At 41.7% G+C, this 6,398-nt stretch overlaps 1 pseudogene; it reads right to left on the reverse strand.

Moving 5' to 3' along the window:
- Positions 1-547: 547 nt before the first annotated feature.
- LOC119316229 lies at positions 548-6,083 on the reverse strand (annotated as a pseudogene).
- Positions 6,084-6,398: the final 315 nt, after the last annotated feature.

Below are 6,398 nucleotides of genomic sequence, written 5' to 3' on the forward strand. Positions count from 1 at the left end.
GAAAATGCGTCCCGGGATAACCCCCTCCGTCAGTTAAAAGTCCTTCACTGCCTTCCCCACGAAGGCATCCTTCCGCTCGTCCTCCTCCTCGCCGCTGCTGCCGCCACCACCACCTCTCCTTTCTATTCTCCTGCCACCGCCACCTCATCTTTCTTCCTCGCCTCTTTCCACACCCCTCATCTGCCATTCATTCTCCGCAGCCGGGTCTCCTCCTCTCTCCCGCGCGCCGGCAGGGATGGAGGGACAACGGCAGGGCGACCGGATGAGACGACGACGGCTTAGTACATGTCTGTGTTTTGATTTTCGGCCGCAAAATGTGGATTTCGGCCGAATTTCGGCCATCTCGGCTTGAGGCGAAAAGTATATGTAGGCCGAAATTGCTCAAATTTGGTAAATTTTGGTTAAATTTAAGTCAAATTGCAGTCAAAATTTGGTCAAATTTTAGCCGAAATTTTTGAAAATGGCCGAAATTCGGCCATCTCGGCCTAGGGTGAAAAAAAGCTCAAACCGAAAATCAAAACACAGGTACATGTTGCAGTTGCCGCCGGCATCATAGGGGCTCGTTCTCGGGTAGTAAATCGTGTAATGTCATGGCATAAATCGCAGAGACGTTCCTCTGTTCTTCCTGCCCTTCGAGTCCGCACTAGAAGCAGGGGTCCTCATCGATCGATCTTGTAAGCATCTGCCTTGCAGAATCAGAATCTTGTTACATATATATTCGTGTTCTTTCCTGGAATTTTCGTGGTGACTGAATAATATATGCAGTGAGGACGGAATTAGTCTCGGTTCTGTCAGGCATTAGCCATGGTGTTGTTGGGGTTCGTCGTCAGCTTCTCTTTCCCGGCATCGATGACGCCCAATGTATGATAAGAAACATCAAAAAGTTTTCATATTGGTATATTTTCTTCAAATTAACTTGGCATCATGATAATTAGATTGGTCATGTATGTATGCAGCTTCAGTGTGGCGTACAGCCTTGGAGTAGCAGCGGACAGCGGGGCTGCAAACGCCAGCTCCAATGGCATTGACAACAGCTTCCTGGGCAGTCTGTGGGCACCGTTATTCAGGAACAACAGTAGCACCTTAAATGCCACTTCAGGGGTACATTACATGCATACATGTAGAACTTTCTAAAATAATGCAGTTTGAACTTTCTGAAGAAATTACACTACATGTTTGCAGATGCCTTAGCTTCTCCTCACCATCGTGACCACCCCTCCTCCTCGCACCAGATTGAGCAGCAGGCTGGGCAGAGCAGAGCGGAGCGAACGGGCCGTGCCAGAACCAGCATAACACGGTCGCGGGCGGAGAGGTCGAGGCTGAGTCGCTGGACTACGGCCTCGTGGAGGAGGAAATCCAGGGCTCGGGTTTCATCTACATGGTTGACTGCTCAGGTGCTGTGCCGCGGGTCAGTGCTTGGATGCTCTTCAACACCTTCGTCTTTATTGTCTCCTACACCTTTGGCTACACGCTCGGCCAACATGACGGCCCATGCAGCAAGATAACTACTACCATTCATGCTTGCGCTTATATTAATTCTGAATTTCATTCGTGCTTGTGCTTGTATTAATTCTGAATTATTTTAGTCCAGTTCGAGGCCGACCGCAGACATTGACGGCATCCATAACAATCATGCATCCTTCGACATCTGATTCGACCACTGCTCCCTCGTCGACTACGACGACGGGCTCATCGACATCACAGTCTCCAGGTTGTTCCCTTTTCTGTTGTTTGTCCCTGTTACTAAATCACTCACATGCTTGCTTTCTCTAAACAAATTTCGCTAATTACATTGGATCATTGTGCTGTACTGATGAAAAGAATTTTGTGTATGTGCATGTGATTGCATTTTTTGTTTGATTGATATTATTATGGTTACTCACAATGTACACTGGGCGATTAAACTAATATCCATATGTCCATTAATATTGTAGTTCTTGATCACAAAACTTGTGAGGAAAGACCATGGTAAATGAAGAGACAACATTACACTGGATTTTATCTTTGTGAGGTCTGTAGCAATATGGTCATTGATGCAACAAACAAGGGAACAAGTCCAGGTTCATCAATCATAGTTGTGAACCAAACACAGAGATGCATAAATGGTTAGTTCTATTGTACTTCTTATTTTATATCCATGCTGATGACCATGATATTTGCTACTGGTCTCATGTTATTTCAGGACTGTAGATGGAGAGACCAGAGTTGGAATGTTTGCTCTTCTTGACATGGAGAGAGGGGAGAAGCTGACAGATAATCAATTCAGAAACGCAGCAAATGCTAGTTAACATCCAAAAGAGGAAAATAGAGGGGGAAAACAGGCCACATCTTTAAAAAGGTGCACAACAAAACCATTTATCATGCGCAGAAACTAAACACTACATCAGCTAGATTTCAAGTCTTGCATGCACAAAAGTAATTAACAAGCTAACCATCTATGTAAACTAGAATGCCATCAGCCACAAAATTCAGAAGGTGAATATATATATATAATACAAAGGAGGTAAATGCAGCTCCCTCCATATTTTCACATCCGGGCTTGGGACCGGCAAAGGCAGTGTTAAACCACACCAATCATCATTCAAGCATACAGGCCACACCATCAAGCAAATGCAACATTCACACACACAGAGAGTCAAGCACACACAGAGTCACACAAACAGAGAGTCAAGCACAAACACAATCAAGCCACACACAGTCACACACACAGTCAAGCCACACACACAGAGTCAAGCACACACAGAGTCACACAAACAGAGAGTCAAGCACAAACACAATCAAGCCACACACAGTCACACACAGTCAAGCCACACACACAGAGTCAAGCCACACACAGTCACACACACAGAATGGAGCACTTGCACACAAGAAACATACATAGATAGGGGCACAAACAGAAAGCACATGCAAGACCGAAGTAAACTCAAAAAGCTATAAAGAATTTCCAAAACTTGGATGAGTAAACTGATTTCTCTAGAGGAGCGAGGGTGATCCAGATCTTCGTTCCTGCAAATAGGAAGCTAGTTAGAGACTGATTAACTGATTATCTTCATCAATACCCACAAGTTTGTAGGCATAGAGACACATGCTTATTTATTTAGAATTTGGTTTGTAATTCAAATATTATGAGTGTACGCATATGGACATAAAAGAAATGTTAATGCATTCTTGTTCCACTTACTAGAGAAAGCAAGGCATGTAACATCAGCAACATTCTTATAGAAATTCTGGATAAGGTAAGCCATGCGACTTGATCACACTGGATGCTTTGCCGTGGTCAAGAGCAACCTTCAACACTGATTCATTTCTAGTGCTAGTAGATTCAGCCTGCAGGGTAGAGAAAGAATGTCGGTACAAATCACGAGGCAAACCAAGCTTCTTACTTGTTGGGTCCAAATCAAGGAATTCTAGCTACCAAATAATTCAAGGTGGATGCAAGATGAAACCTCCAAACATCAGCCTCACTGGTGCACACCAGCTTATAAGCTCACGCATTGCGTTTATATTATACAGAATAAACACACCAGTCTACCACCAGTCAAGTTCGAAATAGTGTACTGATTAACCAAGCCTATGATGACTTGCCAACCAGTTTGAAAGTGAACTGCAGTCCAGTGTTTATTCCATTTGTAAGTAGAACATGATGCAAGCAAATACCCTACAAGCAGAATTAATGCACTGGACTGGTGTATGTAAAGCATCCACTTTTCACATATTGGGAATATGCACTAACGCCAACTGCCATTATTCCCTTTATGTTCAGAACAAGGACGTTGGTATTTATAGGTAGTTCCTATTTTTCATATTATACATACTGGGTCATGTATTCTAAAATTGAAAAGAACCACCAAAGAATGGTTAATGTAGCCAACAGATGAAAGGCAAGTTAACTCACCGGGTGATGTGGATCGGCAAGCATGGGAAAGAGGACTTTAACTATGAGTGATTGTCTTGCCTGCAGGAAGATAATGCAACAAATATGAGTTATAACAGTGGCACACTGCCAAACACCAGAGACAAGTCTTGGTCCAACATAAGCAATAATGTTTCTTATCGGGCAGAATTCTATAGTACTCCCTCCATCCCGAATTACTTATCTTAGAGTTGTCTGGATATGGATGTATTAGATACGTGGTAATACATGTTAATTAGTGAGTTTAGTTGAACACCACACTAAAAAGGTTACAAGGAAACAGGTTGTTCACATACTTCAAATGCACTTGTGAAGCTCCACTTCAATTGATCTATTTTTAGATGAGGAATGGCATGGTGGGCCCGTACTTGGCAATTAGCCTGCAGATACTCGATACGGCATAATATATGAATCAGTTTCTATTAAACTACAAGATGAGATGAAGTGCCTATAAGAAGAAATACTCCTTTTCTCCTATCCAGATGAAATGATGACCGAAGCCTTAACTTTAATATCAGCCCGCACCTAGCAAATAGGTAGTGAACTATTTTCAAACTTAAGTGTCCCAGACTGATAATCAATCAATGGAAGACATAAATTGTTCCCCTGTAAACACTAACAAAAGGTTGGAAAATGAAAAGAAACAAAATACGCACCGGAGAGGAAGCAATAGACTCAAAGTGGATCATGGGTTCTCCCACGTATTTCATGGTTCGCTTGAAGTACAAATCCTGGTTGAAGACGTTCTCAACCTGTGAAACAATTCATGAAAATATATCACCAACTATGAAGAGAGAAAAGGCAGGAAGGAGTGAATTTGAATTAGATCCCATTAGAGTGCCAAGGATATACTTGTTGAGAACACATTTAGGGGCTGTTCGGAAGAATAGTATTTATCTGTAACATTTTATTAGTATTGAAGTCTGATTTGAACTACAAAAGGGAACCTATCAACAAATGCCCTCCCAAACAGGCATGTGTTTATCAAGAGAACATATAGACCTCCAAAATAAAGTTCACCTCAGCACAAATTCTGCCTACCGTTGAAATAGTCTCAACTGGATACAACCCACGGAGAGTCTCAGCACCAAGGAAATGGCATCACTACCTGAACAAAACAATTGTGATTCATGTTACAGCTTGTGTAGTTATAGTTTCTTTGGGTGCAGTAATGAGCAGCTGTACAGGATCACCAAAGTATAAGATATCTGCAAGAGGCAAAAACTAACCATCCAGCACCGCATTTGCCACATCAGTTGCATCTGCACGAGTAGGCCTTAGATTGTCCGTCATACTGTCCACAACACGAGTAACAGCAGCAGGTTTTCCAGCCATGTTGCACTTGTGCAGAGCAGACTTCTGAAATAAGAACACTTAAAGACGAAAAAAGTAGTACTCAATAGAGAAAAATACATGTTAATTACTATCAACGTTAGGAATATTTCCAAAGTATGAAGTGCAAACAAACATGTGATATTCAACAAAATATCAATATAAAAAATTTCAATCTGTTGGGAAAGATGGCACTGTTAAGTAGTACACTCTAAATATCGACATAGAGTTACTTACTTGCCGCACATCTTCTGCATGCCTTGTATAAGAAAGAGAGGAAGTCAATCTTGTTTGGAGCACCCCATTTTTTCATAACCTGAAAGTGGCGCATGCCCATAAAGTCATATAATGGGTTACAGCAAGGAGCTCCAGTTTCACGAAAAAAAATAACATGTAAAGTCTAGTCGCCAAGTTAATACAAGGAGCAAGAGAGATTCTTGGGAGGATTTCCTTACATCTTTATCCTCGTCAGACAACGTGGGCATGTCGATATGGATCTGGGAGAAATGCAATGTGAAGGCATAATAATCACAAGAAAGTTCAGAAAAAATAATAGCGCCAGGTCTGTTACCTATGATCAGGAACTACCAACACCAAAATTAGATACCAATCAACAAACAACAATCAATCAATTGTAATAACCATGAACAAACAGCAGTCAATCGTGCCATATAAACATGTAATAATATCTCAAGGCAACAAACAGCAATCAATCGGCCTACATGGTTTGTACCTTCTCAAGGCAATCAATCAAACAGCAAACAACAATCCATCTCAAGGCAACCAATCAAACAACAAACAACAATCCATCTCAAGGAAATCAATCAAACAACAATCAACAATCCATCTCAAGCCAATCAATCAAACAACAATCAACAATCCATCTCAAGCCAATCAATCAAACAACAAACAACAATCCATCTCAAGCCAATCAATCAAACAACAAACAACAAACCATCTCAAGCCAATCAATCAAACAACACACAACAATCAATCGTGCCATATGGGAACATAAGCAAAGCATGATAACAATAAACAATTGAAAAGAACAGCATCAGAACAACCGTAACAGGCAAGAACAAGATTCTCTGCATCTAGGATGGGAACAAGAATCGTCAGGGGGCAACCAGAATATCAAGCGCATGCGTTTGAG

Source organism: Triticum dicoccoides, chromosome 6A, assembly GCF_002162155.2.
Source record: "Triticum dicoccoides isolate Atlit2015 ecotype Zavitan chromosome 6A, WEW_v2.0, whole genome shotgun sequence".
NCBI lineage: Eukaryota > Viridiplantae > Streptophyta > Magnoliopsida > Poales > Poaceae > Triticum > Triticum dicoccoides.